General features: G+C 46.0%; 1 protein-coding gene and 3 non-coding genes across 4 annotated transcripts in view; 3 read left to right on the plus strand and 1 right to left on the minus strand.

Annotated features, from left to right (window-relative positions):
* The window catches only part of LOC137310548 (zinc finger protein 271-like), a 342,914-nt gene that overhangs the window by 36,728 nt on the left and 286,952 nt on the right, over positions 1–19,234 (plus strand). The gene's annotated exons all lie outside the window — the stretch shown is intronic.
* On the plus strand, positions 683–774 carry trnar-ucu (transfer RNA arginine (anticodon UCU)). Its single transcript is given in 2 exon segments — positions 683–719; positions 739–774. It is a non-coding gene; the product is annotated as a tRNA-Arg (tRNA).
* Positions 4,171–4,242, minus strand: trnaw-cca (transfer RNA tryptophan (anticodon CCA)). The gene has a single exon. It is a non-coding gene; the product is annotated as a tRNA-Trp (tRNA).
* Positions 7,483–7,567, plus strand: trnak-uuu (transfer RNA lysine (anticodon UUU)). The gene is given in 2 exon segments: positions 7,483–7,519; positions 7,532–7,567. It is a non-coding gene; the product is annotated as a tRNA-Lys (tRNA).

The raw sequence follows: 19,234 nt of genomic DNA on the forward strand, positions 1-19,234 counted from the left end.
GCGCGATATCGGCCCTGCCGGTGAATGCTGCTTCGACGGATGTGTCGGTGTCCAGGAGCTGGCGGGGATTGGAAAGCTCTTGTGTCACACGAAGTGTCTGAAAGGCCCGGATACACATGAAGGTTATCAGCGCGGTGCCGACACCTCGTGCTGCAATGTTAGCGAGCCGGACATCAACTTAAAAGGCGGCTTGTTGTGGTCACAGTTTCTTTCTGTACATAACTGAACCTAAAACATTCAAAATGCAATGTTTTCTTTGCTGCATCACAATAAGCAATATCTTATTATAAAGTTTCGCTCATTGGTTCCTAAGTGTCAGATGGGAGAATTGTCTGAACCCTTCATTTATTTCATTGTTCATTCAGAATCTGCCCACGGATTGACACAGAGAGATAAACACAGGGAGAGTTGCAGAGTATCGGTAAACACGGCGGCAGGACCCTGAGCCACAGTGAAAATGCTGTGATTTCAACCTGGTTCAAAACACGCAGCCTTCTGATGTGGAGTCAGACGCGACTGTTCTTGCACCAGGCCCACAACAAGCGGCTGGAGCCGGATCCATTGGAGGGCGATCGGTGCAGACTGCTGCCGCGGCTCTCGGAATGTGAGAGGCGGAAGCAGGAGCAGCCTGACCGCCTCAACTGCAGCACAGGATCCCCGCTCTCCCTCACATTGCATAACTGACTCTGTGGCGCAATGGATAGCGTGTTGGACTTCTATTTCGTGGTTGGCGGAGACATTCAAAGGTTGTGGGTTCGAGTCCCACCAGAGTTGGGTTTTCGTTCACGGATCGGGAGCTGGGAAGTGAAATTTTGCAGCAGGGTCATTAATGTCCGTCAAGGATGTGAAACTGCCCCCGACACTTCATCTGACACAAGTGGCTCCAGTCACACCCGGATTTATGATTCTAAATCCACTCTGAGCTGGATTGGCGAAACACTCTCAAGGAGGAGGCTCATCATCTGCTCAGACCGAAAGTCAATCTGCTGGACTTCCGGCTCTGTCAGACTGAATGTTCCTTCAGACAGGTTTCTCACTGGACACATGCATCCTGCTGCCGTGTGAGCATTGGTGCTGGAGGGGGAGAATTCTTGCTTGTAGTAATTCTATTCCTGTAAAACTAGCTCCTGAAGTGCAGGATGGAAAGTATCCTGGCTGAGCGGTCGAAGGTGCTGGTTTAAAACTGCAGTTAAATCCCATTTTTTTGGATGGATCAAAATCATAGTTTTTGGTTCCAATTCCGCAGCCTCCCTCCTGTAAACGAATGACATTAAACATCTCATCTGCGAATGCAACAGCGCAGACCGGAGGAACCACATGGCAATGCAAATAAGTAGATGCATTTTGGAACAAACCAATTGTACCTTCAACTCCGGTCGAAATGTTCACAAGCAAAAGGATTGTTTGATCTCGGTGAGACTCGAATTAACAACCTCGGTATTTCCCGACCCTGTACTGTCAGATAAGGACCGCGCACTGACCGATTGCGCCGCTGGAGCCCGGTCACTCTGATCACCTGTCCCACTCTGCTGGAAATAATATTAAGGTGAGAGGTCCTTACCTGTGGAAACGTGTCCAGTCACTGTGATGAAACTAATATCTGCACTTCCACTTTCAGCTTCTTTCACATCCTCTGCTCCATCGCACGAGAATCGGGTTTTCTGTGAACAGGTCAAAATGAACATTGCCAGAAATTCTATCAGTGGTGAGATTTTAACCCAGCGCCCACGCAGTGATTGGATTTATTGTCTTAAAGCAGTGAGCTCCGTTCACACAACGCCTTGCCGGTCTTTCACATTTTGTTTAATGCCCAAATAAATATATTGGAGCTAATTGACCGCATTTACCCCGTGCTGGGGTTGTTCTCCTCAGAGCAAGAAGGTTCAGAGGAGATTTGATAGAAGTGTTCAAAGTCATGAAGGGTTCAGATAAAGTTAATAAAGAGAAGCTGTTCTCATTGGCGGAAGTGAATGGTGGTGGACAATTAAACAACTAACGGGAGGAGGAGGCTCTGCAAACATCCCCATTCTCAATGATGGCGGAGTCCAGCACGTGAGTGCAAAAGACAAGGCTGAAGCGTTTGCAACCATCTTCAGCCAGAAGTGCCGAGTGGATAATCCATCTCAGCCTCCTCCCGATATCCCCACCATCACGGAAGCCAGTCTTCGGCCAATTCGATTCACTCCACGTGATATCAAGAAACGGCTGAGTGCACTGGATGCAGCAAAGGCTATGGGCCCCGACAACATCCCAGCTGTAGTGCTGAAGACTTGTGCTCCAGAACTAGCTGCGCCTCTCGCCAAGCTGTTCCAGTACAGCTACAACACTGGCATCCACCCGACAATGTGGAAAATTGCCCAGGTATGTCCTGTCCACAAAAAGCAGGACAAATCCAATCCGGCCAATTACCGCCCCATCAGTCTACTCTCAATCATCAGCAAAGTGATGGAAGGTGTCGTCGACAGTGCTATCAAGCGGCACTTACTCACCAATAACCTGCTCACCGATGCTCAGTTTGGGTTCCGCCAGGACCACTCGGCTCCAGACCTCATTACAGCCTTGATCCAAACATGGACAAAAGAGCTGAATTCCAGAGGTGAGGTGAGAGTGACTGCCCTTGACATCAAGGCAGCATTTGACCGAGTGTGGCACCAAGGAGCCCGAGTAAAATTGAAGTCAATGGGAATCAGGGGGAAAACTCTCCAGTGGCTGGAGTCATACCTAGCACAAAGGAAGATGGTAGTGGTTGTTGGAGGCCAAGCATCTCAGCCCCGGGGCATTGCTGCAGGAGTTCCTCAGGGCAGTGTCCTAGGCCCAACCATCTTCAGCTGCATCATCAATGACCTTCCCTCCATCATAAGGTCAGAAATGGGGATGTTCGCTGATGACTGCACAGTGTTCAGTTCCATTCACAACCCCTCAGATAATGAAGCAGTCCGAGCCCGCATGCAGCAAGACCTGGACAACATCCAGGCTTGGGCTGATAAGTGGCAAGTAACATTCGCGCCAGATAAGTGCCAGGCAATGACCATCTCCAACAAGAGAGAGTCTAACCACCTCCCCTCGACATTCAACGGCATTACCATCGCCGAATCCCCCACCATCAACATCCTGGGGGTCACCATTGACCAGAAACTTAACTGGACCAGCCATATAAATACTGTGGCTACGAGAGCAGGTCAGAGGCTGGGTATTCTGCGGCGAGTGACTCACCTCCTGACTCCCCAAAGCCTTTCCACCATCTACAAGGCACAAGTCAGGAGTGTGATGGAATACTCTCCACTTGCCTGGATGAGTGCAGCTCCAACAACACTCAAGAAGCTCGACACCATCCAAGATAAAGCAGCCCGCTTGATTGGCACCCCATCCACCACCCTAAACATTCACTCCCTTCACCACCGGCGCACTGTGTCTGCAGTGTGTACCATCCACAGGATGCACTGCAGCAACTCGCCAAGGCTTCTTCGACAGCACCTCCCAAACCCGCGACCTCGACCACCTAGAAGGACAAGGGCAGCAGGCGCATGGGAACAACACCACCTGCACGTTCCCCTCCAAGTCACACACCATCCCGACTTGGAAATATATCACCATTCCTTCATTGTCGCTGGGTCAAAATCCTGGAACTCCCTTCCTAACAGCACTGTGGGAGAACCGTCACCACACGGACTGCAGCGGTTCAAGAAGGCGGCTCACCACCACCTTCTCAAGGGCAATTAGGGATGGGCAATAAATGCCGGCCTCGCCAGCGACGCCCACATCCCGTGAACGAATTTTTAAAAAGTGTCGAAAACCAGAGGACACAGATTTGAGGTGATTGGCAAAAGAACCAAAGGCGACATGAGGAAAATCTTTTTTACGCAGCGAATGGTTATGATCTGGAATGCGCTGCCTGAAAGGGCGGTGGAAGCAGATTCAATCGTGGCTTTTAAAAAGGAATTTGATAAATACTTGAAGGGGAAAATGCAGGGCCACGGGGAAAGGGACGGGAAATGGGACCAATGGCATTGGTCTTACAAAAGGCAGGTAAGGAATTGATGGGTTGAATGGCCTCCTTCTGTGGTGTGTTCATTCTGTGATAAATATTATTTTACACACAGTGAACAGACCATCCCTGAAAGACTGCCCCGCGATAAAACAGAGTGACACTGAAACATTGCGAAAATGCAATGACCCCGACGTGATTCGAACACGCATCCTTCTGATCTGGAGTCAGACGCGCTACCGTTGCGCCACGAGGTCCACAGCGCCCACCTGGAGCCGGATCCATAGGAGGGAGATCGGTACCGACCGCCACAGGGACTCGAAGAGGCGGAAGCAGCAGCAGCAACACCGCAGGAGCCCCGCTCTCCAATCCAGCCGTTACCAGCGGAGAGCTGCCAGTCCCGGCCTGAGCCCTGTCTGGGAGCCGCCTGCCATTCAGTCTTCACAGAACGGGACCGATCCAGTTTCAGCTCACACACAAGCTCAGGAATCCCACTCCTGACAGGTTCACTTATTTAAACCTTGTTTAGATTCAGTGAATTGGGATTTAATTCAATCCTCATCTGTCCGCCGCTCTGTCAGTTCAGGACTTTATTTAAACCGACACTTGGAGCTCTGTTTCACAGGGTGCTGGCTGTTTCAGCATTTCTCAGTCCCACCACGAACACTTTTTGCTGCTAACATCTGTTTAATACAAAGTTCCCAGGAACGAGGGAATTTCTCCTGGGTACTGAGTTCGAGTTAAGGAACAATAGAGATGCGATTACACTCCTGGGTGTATTCTATAGGCCACCAGCTAGTGGGACGGATATGGAGGAGCAAATTAGCAGGGAAATTACAGAGAGGTGCAAAAGCCATAAAATAGTAATAACCGGGAATTTCAACTATCCTAATATAGACTGGGATAACAATAATATAAGGCGCAAAGAAGGGGAGGAATTTTTGAAATGTGTTCAGGATAACTTTCTCGACCAGTACGTTTCTGGCCCACTGAGGAAGGAGGCATTGCTGGACTTGGTTCAAGGGAATGACACGGGCCAAGTGGAGCAAGTGTCAGTGGGGGAGCATTTAGGGAGCAGCGATCAGTATCATAAGGATTAGAATAGCTATGGAAATGGACTCTGTCCACTCTAAAGTAAAAGTACTCAATTGGAGGAGGGTCAATTTCAGTGGGATGAGAACAGATCTGGCCCCGGTAAATTGGAATTAAAGATTGTCAGGCAAAACTATAATTGGATAGTGGGCGCCTTATAAAAAGATGATTCAGGTATAGAGAAGGTACATTCCAACGAGGTAGAAAGGTCGGGCAACTAAAGCCAGAACTCCCTGGATAATAAGAGAGATAGAGAGTAAGATGAAGCGGGAAACATAAAAGGGAATCAAAAAGTCTTCTACAGACATGTTAACAATAAACGGGTCGTAAGAGGAGGGGCGGGGACGATTAGGGACCATAAAGGAGATCTACCCACGGAGGCAGTGGGCATGGCAGAGGTACTAAATGAGTACTTTGCATTGTTCCAGTTATATCAACTCTGCTGAGACCACATTTCGAGTCCTGCATTCAGTTCTGGGCACCACACCTCAGGGAGGATATATTGGCCTTGGAGGGGGTGCAGTGCAGATTCACCAGAATGATACCGGGGCTAAAATGTTTAAATTATGCAGACAAGTTGCAGAGAAAAGGTTTGTATTTCCTCGTGTACAGAAGATTAAGTGTTGATGTATTCGAGTTGTTGAAGGTGATTAAATGAGCCAATGGTGTGTGTGAGCTGTGAGACAGCTTGAAATCCCAATCCTCTCCACCACTGGGGACTGAGTCTTCCAACATACAGGGATTTTCACTCGTGCAAGTTTCACCCACATTTTCTGCTCTTCATTTCTCCGACCTGCTTGTTGCGCCTTTCCCTTCAATTCAGGACTTACAGGAAAAACTCGATTCTGCCGTCAATCTCCGGGTCACATGGTGAGATTTCAAATAATTGAAATCGACCCTGATCACCCCCAATATCATCACCGACACGTTTGACGAGTGCAAAGCGGCTTCTATCGCGGTTTTACTGCACAACTCGTTCAAAGATACTGTCGGGAATTGGAGGGTCTTTCAAGTCATGACACGAACAGAACAGTTCGCACTGCCATTTTCCCCAAGACGCTTCAGATTCATGGGGAATGATTTCGGTCTGGCGGTTAAATCAGTTCCCTCTTCACAAATCCGCCTTTGAACCCAGGACTTTTAGTATTTTTAATAACCGATACCAAACTGGTTTCTCCTGTATTTTACATTACTGTCTAAATATTACAGATAAGCAGAGCACTTGAGCTGTCACAGCTGTGACTTTGACTTTTCTCCCTCTCCTCTCGATCTCCCCGGTAACTGCCACTAACCACAATCTTCTCTCACACTTCTCCATCAGGAAGTTCCGAACCTCGGTTTTCAAATGAAATAACGCCCATCTCTCCAATCACCGACAGCCCAGAGAGAGTTTCTCAGTTTCAGCTCCCAATTTACCCAAATCCTCAAAGTAGCATGAAAATAATTGTCCTTAAGTTAATAATAATAATATAATTAAAAGTTCTTATCGTCTGGAGTTTTGTTTCAGATTCCACGGCTTTTAAAGGTCACTGCGGATGTTTAACGAATCGCCTCTTGTTTGGAGGTTTCTGTGTGGGAAAGATCAGGAAGTGATAATTGAGAGACCGAGGATGAAGCTGTTTGATGGGAGCACTGGGGACACAGACCGTGCGCGGCTCCAGTGGAGCAATCGGTCAGCGCGCGTTATTTCTACAATAATTATACACTCGAGAAATGCTGGGGTTGTGAGCTCCAGCACCATCTAAAGTAGTTGAACCTTCGAAACATTTTGACTGGAGTTCAAGGTACAACCGGTTCCATAACACATCGACTTCTTCATGTCCCCATGTGGGCACTGAGGCTCCTCTGGCCTCCCGTCTTGCAATAGCAGGTGAGAGTTTATTTGTTTGTAGGAGGGAGAGGGGGCGATTGGCGAGAGCTGAAATGGTAAAGCGGCCGGCACGACATCTTTAAATCTAAAGAACCAAACACACAATTCTTCTTTCCGTGAAGCAGAGATTCATCGGTTTGAAGTGTCGTGTAGGGAAAATTCGGGAGGCAAATCTGCTGCCTGGTGTCACGGTGTAACGGGTGAAATTATTCAGCTTTCAATTGTTGATCGGCTGAAATGTCGAGAGGCCTTTTCCAGCTCCCGTGTGGAACAAGTTCAGCTTTTGAACCATTGGGTAAAGTGTTTTTTTTTATTGCTGCGAACGAATGACAAGACATTTTGTACAAACAAGAAGAATTGTAAACTCACGAGTTCACTGTCCATGATTCTTACATCATGTTCAACAGAAACAAGGATTCTCCTCAACACGTTGCTGAAAATTGTATGAAAGAGATGCTCCCCCGAATTCGACATCGACAGGGATAATTCTGAGTCCCACCATGAATCTGTATGATGGAAACTAATCCAACAGCGAGCCTGGATAGCTCAGTCGGTAGAGCATCAGACTTTTAAAACAGGTAGTGATCTGAGGGTCCAGGGTTCAAGTCCCTGTTCAGGCTAAATGTTTTAAAACAGCTGGCAAGTTCGGCTTTTCCAGCGGACCAACATCAGCGAAAGGAGCAAGAGTTGGCCATTCAGTCCCTCGAGCCTGCTCCGCCATTTGATAACGTCATCGCTGATCTTCAACCTCAACTCCACTTTCCCGACCTATCCCCATATCCCTTGAGTTCCTTCGTGTCCAAAAATCAATCCATCTCAGTTTTGAATCTATTCAATGGCTCAGCATCCACAGCCCTCTGGGGTGGAGAATTCCAATGGTTCACAACCATCTCAGTGAAGAAATTATTCCTCATCTCTGAACTAAATGGCCGGTCCCTTATCTTGAGATTATAACCATTAGTTCTGGACTCTCCAGCTCGGGGAAACAACATCCCAGCATCTACACTGTCAAGCCCTCTAAAAATTTTATATATTTCAATGAGATCACCTCATTATTGTAAACTCCAGAGAATATAGGCCCATTCTGCTCAATCTCTCCTCACAGGACAACACTCTTGTCCCAGGAATCAATCTAGTGAACTTTTGTTGCACCCACTCTAAGGCAAGTGTATCGTTCCGCAGGTAAGGAGATCAAAACTGTACACAGTACTCCAGATGCGGTCTCACCAAAGCCCTATATAATTACAGCAAGACTTCCTTATCCTTGTACTCCAACCACCTCGCAATAAAGGCCAACACACCATTTGCTTTCCTAATTGCTTGTTGCACCTGCATGTTAACTTTCTGTGATCCGTGTACAAGGACACACAAATCCCTCTGAATACCAACATTTCGTACTCTCTCACCGTTTAAAAGATATTCTGTTTTCTATTCTTCCGACCAAAGTGAATAACCTCACATTTCCCCACTTTATACTTCATTTGCCAACTTGTAGCCCACTCACTTATCCTGTCTGTATCACTTTGCATCCTCTTTGCGTCCTCCTCACAGCTTACTTTCCCACCTAGTTTTGTCTCATCAGCAAACTTGGATACATTACACTCGGTCCCCTCATCTAAGTCATTAATATAGATTGTAAATATCTGAGGCCCAAGCACTGATCTTCACGGCACCCCACTAGTTACAACCTGCCAACCCCAAAATGACCTGTTTATTCCGACTTCCTGTTTTCTGTCCGTCAACCAATCCCCAATCCATGTTAATATATTACCCACAATCCCATGAACCCTAATCTTGTTTAACAACGTTTTGTGTGGCACCTTATCGAATGCCTTTTAAAAATCCAAATATTCTATATCCACTGGTTCTCCCTTATCTACCCTGCTATCTACACCCTCAAAACCTCTTAGAGTTGTCAAAACACGATTTCCCTTTCATAAAAGCGAGTTGCATGTGTCTAATCATATTATGATTTTCTAAGTGCCCTGTTACCACCTCCCTAGTAATAGATTCGAGCATTTTCCCTACTACTATTGTCAGGCTAAAGGGCCTGTAGTTCCCTGTTTTCTCTCTCTCCCTCTTTCTTGAATAACGGGGTTACATTTGGTACCTTCCAATCCATGGGGACCTTTCTAGAATCATGGGAACTCTGGAAGATAAAACCAGTGCGTCCACTTTCTCTGCAGCCACCTCTTCTAAAACCCTAGGATGTCGGCCATCAGGGCCAATGAATTTGTCGGCTTTTAGTCCCATTAATTTCTCCAGTACTGTTTATTTACCAATCTTAATTGCTTTAGGTTCCTCACTCTCATTAGAACCTTGGTTCCCCAATACTTCTGGTATTATTTTTGTGTCTTCTACTGTGACGACAGATACAAAATATTTGTTTAACGTCTCTGCCATTTCCTTATTCTCCATTATAAATTCTCCTGTTTCTGTCTCCAAGGGACCCATGTTTACTTTCGCTAATCTCTTCCTTTATGCATACTTGTAGAAACTCTTACAATCCATTCTTATATTTCTTTCTGGTTTACGCTCATTCTATTTTCTCCCATGTTATCAATTTCTTGGTCATCCTTTGCTGATTTCTCAAACTCTCCTAATCCTCAGGCTTACTATTCTTTTTGGCAACATTGTAAGCCTCTTTTAACCGAATGCTATCATTAATTTCTCCAGTTAACCAAGGTTGGACCACTTTTCCGGTGGAGCTTTTAATCCTCAAGGGAATGTAATTTTGTTGAGGAAATCTTAATTATTTCTTTAAATGTTCGCCATTGCTTATCTATTATCATATTTTAATCTCATTTCCCAAACTACCTTAGCCAACTCACCCCTCATAACTACGTAATTGGTTTTGTTTAAATTTGAGACCCTAGTTTCGGACTTAACGACATCACTCTCAAACTCAATATCAAATTCTACCATATTATGATCATTCTTCCCCACAGGATCATTTACTCCAAGATTACCAATTAACCCTGTTTCATTACACAATACTCGATCTAAAGTAGCCTGTTCCCTTGTTGGTTCCTCGACATATTGATCTAGAAAACTGGCTGGAATGAATTCCATGAACATAAAACAGCTTATCTTGAGTTGCAAACATGGTGTCAACACGAAGGGATGATTTATGACCAGAAACCATGGCCAGATCTGCCAGGTGAATTAGATGTTTGCTGCTAACATGGAGAATTAATGAAACCAAGACTTCCCTGCAGAGAGCAGGGAGTTGGAAAGAAAGATGCTGGGCATTGAGAGGCGAAGGATTTTGTCGATAGCAGGATGAATAGACAAAAGGATCTCAACTCCCTGCTTATTTTCTATACTGATAAATATAGACAGAAATCTCATCTCCGTGCTTCTTTCAGATAATGAATGTCTTAATGCTCAAGAGATCACTGATCCAAGCCAATTATCTCCTCTCACACTCTCCTTCCAATCTTACACACGTTGCTGAACTTTGAAATTGTGCATTTTTTCACAGTGGATTCAATTTAAAGGAAACGATGCTGTGATCAGCAAGTGTGTTAAGGAGATGGAGCACCAGGAAATTCATAAAAGGCTGATGATAACAGTGACTGTTAAGACACTGTGAGCTACAGTTAAAGGTCGGCAATATTTAAAGTATCAGGCAGCAGATCTTTTCCAAATCTTGACACAAATGGCAAGAAAATGTAACATGGACTTTGATCAATGTCACGACTTTCAAATAGCAGACATTTTATACACAAGGCAAGAAAGATTTACAAGGATGTTGCCTGGACTGTAGAATTTTAGCTATGAGGAAAGACTGGATAGGCTGGGGTTGTTTTCTTTGGAACAGAGGAGGCTGAAGGCAGATTTATTTGAGGTGAACAAAATTATGAGGGCCCCAGACAGCGTGGTTTGGAAGGACCCACTTCTCTTAGCAGAGAGGTTAATAACCAGGGGTATAGATTTAAAGTGATTGGTAGAAGGTTTAATGGGAAACTGAGGAGAAATTATTTCACCCAAGGGTTGTGGGGGTCTGGAACTGACTGCCTGAAAGGGTGGTTGAGGCAGTCACCCTCATCATATTTGAAGAATACTTGAACTGCCGGAAGCTACAAGGCTATGGGCCAAGAGCTGGAAAGTGGGATTAAGCTGGATAGCTCTTTTTCGGCCGGCATAGACGCGATGGGCCGAATGGTCTCTTTCTGTGCCATACATTACTTTGATTCGATGAGTCTAATTAACAGTAAGCAGGGTAGTTCAGTGATCATGAGAACGCTACTGAAGATAAATAACTGCTGGGAACCAAGCAACGTGTCCGAGTAAACCACAGACTGGGGAAGTTCCAGCTCCAGTGACAGAGATGGATCACTACAGTGTATAAAAGTGACGGGATGCTGATGTAAGGGGCAGTCAGGACTGGAGACACCTGAGATCAAGCTCAGGGTGCCTGAGGTTCCATCCAGCGGGATCATCTCGTGTACACGAGGGACTGGCATGTTTACTCTGGTACAGTACAGGAAAGAGAATTTGCTCATATATTTCTGAATGAGGTATTAAAGTTGCTGACTCTCAGACTTGTTAATTAATAAGACAATGCATTATTTAGAACCTTCCATCCCTAAGTCTCTCTGCTCCTCTACTTTTAAACTTTGATTATTTAGTTTACATTTCATCTAATTTTTCTTCCTCTCAAAATGTATCACGTCACATTTCTCTGCGTTAAATTTCACCTGCCTGTTTACGAACCTGTGGACGTCACAATGAAGTCACTGACTCCTCTTCCCAGTTCCCCACGCTGCCAATTTTGGCGTCATCTAGAGATTTTCACCTTGTGTCCCACATACCCAAGCTCAGGTCATTCTCTATATTGAGAAGAGCAATGGTCCCAACACTGACCCTGGGGAACACCACTGTTTACATCCCTCCAGTCTGGAGAACATCCATTAACCACTACTCTCTGTTTTCTGCCCTTTACACAACTTCCTATCCACACTGCCCCAATCATTTTAATACCGTGGGTATTAATTTTATCAATAAGCCTCCTGTCCGTCATCTTATCAAACACCTTTTCACAATCCATCAACACAACATCCACTACATTCCCTTTATCAGTAGACTTGTGATATCTCAATTAATCCATGTTGGCTGTTCTTAATTAATGTGTTTTTCGAACAAATGTTGAAATGTTTGCTCCACCTCATCTGGTTTCACCTGTTTCAAGCCACAACAGAATTGTCGAGTTTTCTCCTGGAGGTTAAGATAAATTATTTTTAAAAAATGATGATTCAGACAATGACGGATATCTGGACTTCGAACCGCCCATTCAGTGGCGCAACTCCCGCCCCTCACACACTCCGATTGGTTGGAGGGCCAACTGTCCGCACATCCGTCCAGTCAATTTACCATAAGACCATAAGAGAGAGGAGCAGGAGTAGGCTATTCGGCCCCTCGAGCCTGCTCCGCCATTTAATGAGATCATGGCTGATTTGATTTTTACCTCAGCTCCACTTTCCCGCCCTTTCCCCATATCCTTTGACTCCCTTGCTGATCAAAAATTTGTCTAACGCAGACTTGAATGTATTCAATGACTCAGCCTCCACAGCTTTTTGGGGTAAAGAATTCCAAAGACTCACGACGCTCTGGGAGAAGAAATTCCTCCTCATTTCCGTCTTAAACAGGTGACCCCTTATTCTGAGACTATGCCCCCTAGTTTTAGATTCCCCCATGAGGGGTAACATCCTCTCAGCATCTACGCTATCGAGTCTCCTCAGAATCTTGTCTGTTTCAATAAGATCTCCTCTCATTCATCTAAACTCCATTGAGTATAGAACCAGCCTGTTCAATCTTTCATCATAAGACAACCCTTCCATACCCGGAATCAACCTCGTGAACCTTCTCTGAACTGCCACAAATGTAAGTATGTCCTTCCTTCGAACTGTATGCAGTACTCCAGTTGTGGTCTCACCAGCACCCTGTACATTTGTAGCATGACTTCACTGATTTTATGCTCCAACCCCCTAGACATAAAAGCCAATATTCCGTTTGCCTTCCGAATGCTGCACCTGTATGTTGAATTTTGTCTTTCTTGCACGAGGAAACCCAGATCCCTCCGTGCTGCAGCATTTTGTAGTATTTCTCCATTCAAATAAATAAAGCAAAATATTTTTTTCCTCCCAAAGTGGATGACTTCACATTTTCCCACATTATATTCCATCTGCCAATTTTTTGCCCATTCGCTTAACCAGGCAACATCCCTTCACAGACACTTTGTGTCCTCATTGCAACTTGCTTTTCCACCTATCTTTGCATCATCAGCAAATCTGGCCACAAGACACTCTGTTCCTCCATCGAAGTCATTGGTATATATTGAAAATAATTGAGGCCACAGCACTGATCCTTGCAACACCCCACGAGTTATATGAAAGGCCGAAAATTCCCGCTCCTCCTATTGGTCCGGAACTCTCCATAATCACCAGGGCGGGGTTAATGGTGAGACTGGCGGTCCCGAGGTGCATTTGGAAAATAAAAATTAATTGAACCCTTCAGTTGCAAAATTTAATAAAACGAAATTAATAAAAGTCACTGAAAAAAATATTTTCTGGAGTTCAGCAAATTCGGGGTGGAGGGGGGGGGCTTCTATGCGGTGTGTTTGTCCCGGTTTTAATGGCTCGAAGCGCTGGGGTTTCAGTTTATTTTATTATTCTTGGTCCAAACGCGCTCTTCCTGCTTCCAATGTCTTTGTTTTTCGGCCTGATATTATGATCATCAATGGCGGCTGCATCACCCAGCATGCAGCGCGGTACAGATTGTACCCTATCTGAATCAGTGGAGCCCAGCACGCAGGCGCAGTAGTGACTCATTATCGGGCAGTGTGTCCTGAGCATGCGCGGCCAGTCGAGGCTGCGGGAGGAGCGCGTTCGGTGCAGGTCAGAGGATCGGAGCAAGAGGCTCAATAAACCCCGGGGCCCGGGTCCGGGCTCAGGCCCAGGCTCAGGCTTCACAAACCCCGAGTGCGGGCCCAGACCCGAATATAAAACAGTGAACATTATCCCCCCCTCACTACCCGCCGGGAAATGAAGGGGAAATGGGGATCGGTCAGGGAGCGTCTGTAAATGAAGGAGAAATGGTGATCGGTCAGGGAGCGTCTGTAAATGAAGGAGAAATGGTGATCGGTCAGGGAGCGTCTGCAAATGAAGGAGAAATGTGGATCGGTCAGGGAGCGTCTGTAAATGAAGGAGAAATGGGGATCGGTCAGGGAGCGTCTGTAAATGAAGGAGAAATGGTGATCGGTCAGGGAGCGTCTGTAAATGAAGGAGAAATGGTGATCGGTCAGGGAGCGTCTGCAAATGAAGGAGAAATGGGGATCGGTCAGGGAGCGTCTGTAAATGAAGGAGAAATGGTGATCGGTCAGGGAGCGTCGATAAATGAAGGATAAATGGTGATCGGTCAGGGAGCGTCTGTAAATGAATGAAAAATGGTGTTCAGTCAGGGAGCGTCTGTAAATGAAGGAGAAATGGTGATCGGTCAGGGAGCGTCTGCAAAGGAAGGAGAAATGGTGATCGGTCGGGGAGCGTCTGTAAATGATGGAGAAATGGTGATCGGTCAGGGAGCGTCTATGAATGAAGGAGAAATGGTGATCGGTCGGGGAGCGTCTGTAAATGAAGGAGCAATGGTGATCGGTCAGGGAGCGTCTGTAAATGAAGGAGAAATGGTGATCGGTCAGGGAGCGTCTGTAAATGAAGGAGAAATGGTGATCGGTCAGGGAGCATCTGTAAATGAAGGGGAAATGGTGATCGATCGGGGAGCGTCTGTAAATGATGGAGAAATGGTGATCGGTCAGGGAGCGTCTGTAAATGAAAGAGAAATGGTGATCGGTCAGGGAGAATCTGTAAATGAAGGAGAAATGGTGATCTCTATGTCTTCAGTCATCCAGCGGGCCGTTGCTTTCCTCCTCGTGGGAATCTGTCCACTCTGCACTCAAACCCACTCCTCCTTGAAGGCCTCCCACTGTTCAATTATTGTTCTGCCTGCCAATTTTTGATTCCAATCCACCTGGACAAGATCCCTTTTCAACTCACTGGAATTAGCCCTGCTCCAGTTAAGAATTTTCACATTTGACTGTTCCTTGTCCTTTTCCATAACTGTTCTAAACCTAATGAGATTATGATCACTGCTGCCTCACCAAAACATGCTCCACCTGTCCCACTTCATTCTCCACACGGAGCCCAGGGCTGTGCTCACACTCACTCTCTCACACTCACTCTCACATTCCTCTCTCACCCTTTCACTCATGGTTTCGGGCCACTGAAAGATGATGCGATGGGTTTGGCTTTCAGCACAGGGAGGAGGGAGAGTGTGTGGGACGGGGATTTACAGCTTTGGGGAATGAGAGAGGAAATAATGTTCCATAGAAAGTAGAGTTGTCTGATCTGAATTTCTATCCTGTACTTACAGTGATAACTTTTTTAACTCCTTTCACAGGGGAGGATTTGCAGAGGGAAACTCAAACCAAAGATCACATCAAGATCTGACAGAGTCACTCGATTCATCAGGACCTGAATATCATCGGCCTTTGAATGTGGAAGGAGAAATGTTTGTCTGTTCTATCTGTGGGAGAAGATTTCAAACATCAGTGTGAGTGGAAAAGCACTGAGACACACACACCCAAGTGAGAGTGTTCCAGCGCACTGACTGTGGAAAGAGCTTAAATCAGTTACACAGACAGAAAAAACATCACACCATTCACAGCGGGGAGAAACCGTACACGTGTTCTGTGTGCGGACGAGGCTTCAACTGATCGTCCAACCTGGAGAGACACAAGGACACCCGGACCACGGAGAAACCGTGGAAATGTGGGGACTGTGGGAAGGGATTCAATTACCCGTCCAGGCTGGAAACTCATCGACGCAGTCACACTGGGGAGAGGCCGTTCACCTGCTCCGTGTGTGGGAAGGGATTCAATTACCCGTCCAGGCTGGAAACTCATCGATGCAATCACACTGGGGAGAGGCCGTTCACCTGCTCCACGTGTGGGAAGGGATTCACTCGGTCATCCACCCTGCTGACACACCAGCGAGTTCACTCTGATGAGAGACCTTTTAAATGTTCTGACTGTGAGAAGAGGTTTAAAAGCGAAAGGAATCTGCTGAAACACCAACGCACCCACACTAGGGACAGGCCGTTCATCTGCTCCGTGTGTGGGAAGGGATTCACTCACCCTGCTGGCACACCAGCGAGTTCACACTGGGGAGAGGCGGTTCTCCTGCACCGTGTGTGGGAAGAGATTCACTCGGTCATCCCACCTTCTGTCACACCAGCAAGTTCACACTGAGAGACCTTTAAATGTTCTGACTGTGGGAAGAGATTTAAAATCAGAAACGAACTGCTGACACATCAACTCATGCCCATTGGTTGAGAGACTGTTCACCTGCTCCGTGTGTGGGAAGGGATTCACTCAGTCATCACATGTGCTGAGACTCCAGCGAGTTCACATATGACTGCAGGGGTTGGATTCTGCTGTTAATCCCATCCAGGACTGAACCATGTTCATTCTGACAGTTGGGGTTTGTTTCTGCTGATGTTAATAACTGGGCTGGAGTTTATTATTCTGGATATCTGTTAAATAAATCAGCTTTGTTTTAAACCCTTGTTGTAGATTTTGGTCTTTCCACCTGAGTGTTTAGCATCACCTGACTGGAGCTCAGAAAGGACAATCTGAGGGGAGGATCGTCCGGTGGAAACAGAACTTCAGCCTGGACACAGTCCTTCAGGGCCACACTGAGAGGGGCAAACGGCACTTTGGTCTTTCTCGTCTCTCTTCACTGACAGCAAACTCACTGTGCGGCGTCCAGTCTAAAAATGACTGTGGTCATTATTCTATGAAGATTTAACCTGTTTGTGTGACAGTCCTGAGTCTACCATTTAAGGCAGGCGTTAACTCATTTAAAATAAACCCATTTAAAATAAATGGGTTAAAGTCTGCATCAAAATAGCAGAGGGAGGAGTTCACAGGAGCCTGTTAACTGCTGGTACAATTATACAACAGTCATTCGATCTCCAGATAAAGAAGGACCTGCAGTGTGTTTCCAGAATTCCAGGTTTTATTGATGTGTGCGTGTCAGACACCAGGATCACTCAAAATACACGATCCGGACCATCCACAGGGTGGGGGCGATTCCGACAGTTACTCTGGGATCACTCCCACTGCGGAACTCCACCACTGACCCTGCTGAAGGTTGTAGGCTCAGGGAGTGGGGCCTCCAGGAGTGGACTGTGAGATAGCTGACAAAGATATGCTGAGGTACCAGAGGAATCCTTACTAAGGAACCGTCTGGGGTTTTACCTCTCAGTGTGGGTCTAGCGGTGAATGAGTCCTGACTCCCCGAACTGTCTTACATTTAACCCAGATCGGATCAGGATGAATTCAGTTTACAGGAGAATTGGATCAAATGTCACCCACAATCGAGGGAGACAAAAGCAGCCATTAGAGAAGCTCAGAGATCTTTGGAAAAGAAGATGGTGCACAATTCTGAGAATAATAGCAAATGTCTTTCCAGCTCCGTCAGGAGTCAGAAGACCATTAAAGATGGTTTAGGGCCACTGAAAGACAGTTCAGGACAGATTCCCGGGCTATGGCAGAGCTGTTGAATGACTATTTCTCATCAGTCTACACTCCTGTGGATGATTCTCAGATTGCAGCTGTGGGATGTGCTGTCAACAATAACATCATAAATATGAATATAGAAAGGGATGTCATCTTGCATAAAATATGAACTCTCAAAATGCATTGTTCTCCAGGTCCAGATGACATCCACCCCCGGGTGTTTAAAGAGATGGGACGGGTGCTCTGTGAGCCCCTTGCCTGTATCTTCAACAGCTCAATAGAGTCAGGGATTGTCCCCTGAGATTGGAAGGGAGCTCACGTAGTTCCCATTTTCATTCAAGGGGACAAATCAGAGCCGGGGAATGACAGGCCCATCAGTGTGACCTCGATCAGAGGGAAGATGCTTGAAGGGATCCTAAGAGATGCTGTTTATGATCACGGGGAAAGAGAAGGAGCCATTCGAGATACTCAACACGGCTTCTGGGAAAGAAAATGGTGTCTTACAAACTTGCTTGAGTTTTTTGAAGAAGTTGCTGGGTTAGTGGATGAGGGTAATTCGGTTCACATTGTCTATCTCAGGGATGTCAAACTCATTTCCTATGGTGAACCTGACCCGATATCCTGGCACTTGGCCTGGGCCACATTCAGCAAAAGTTATTAAACTAGAAATAGATGAAGATGAACTATATTGGTATTTACTTACATTTAGATTTTATTTACAGCTACTGCTGCTCCCGATACCTGGCACCTCTGAGCTTGAACTATTGCACCAACATTTAGAGTAAATGACTGGGCTGAGGCCTGTCTTGGATAAAAACATGAGGACCACTTGTCATTACAGAACTGTGTGCCCCAAACACTAACCGTGGAAGTGAATTCCACAGACTGCCTACTCCCTATGTAAAGAAGTTTCTCTTGACGACTGCTCGAAAACAGAGAGTGGGGTTAATTGTAGCGACTCACACTGTATAAGGTGGAAAGTGGGGCTCCACAAGGATTGGTTCTGGGACCACTGTTCACAATTCACATCAATGAATTGGACTCGGGAATCGGAAGTACAATTTCAAAATTTACAGATGACACCAGATTGGCGGGGTGGGGTGGAGTTTGGATAATATTGATGAAGATTGCGACCAAATACAAAATACATTAATAAACTTGCAAAATGGGTGTATAATTGGCCAATGAATTTTAATGCAGATGACAGTGAAGTGGAGCATTTTGGGAGCAAGAATTTGGAAATTGTGCCCTGTATCCCCAAGTCCAAGTCATTAATGTATATCAAGGAAAGCAGTGGTCCCAGCACCGACCCCTGGGGAACACCACTGTACACCTCCCTCCATTCCGAAAAACAACCGTTCACCACTACACTCTGTTTCCTGTTATTTAGCCAATTCTGTATCCATGCTGCTACTGCTCCTTTTATTCCATGGGCTTCAATCTTGATGACAAACCCATTATACGGCACTTTATCTGACACCTTTTCGAAGTCCATACACACCACATTAACTGCATTGCCCTCATCTCCTCTCTGTTACCTCATCAAAAAACTGTATCAAGTTAATTAAACACGATTTGCCTTTAACAAATCCGTGCTGGCTTTCCCTAATCCTTGTCCAATTGACTGCTAATTCTGTCCCGGATTATCGTTACTGGAACTTTCTCCACTACCGAGGTTAAATTGACTGATCAGCAGTTGCTGGATTTTTTC

The sequence above is a fragment of the Heptranchias perlo genome, unplaced genomic scaffold (assembly GCF_035084215.1).
Source record: "Heptranchias perlo isolate sHepPer1 unplaced genomic scaffold, sHepPer1.hap1 HAP1_SCAFFOLD_263, whole genome shotgun sequence".
NCBI classification, from domain to species: domain Eukaryota; kingdom Metazoa; phylum Chordata; class Chondrichthyes; order Hexanchiformes; family Hexanchidae; genus Heptranchias; species Heptranchias perlo.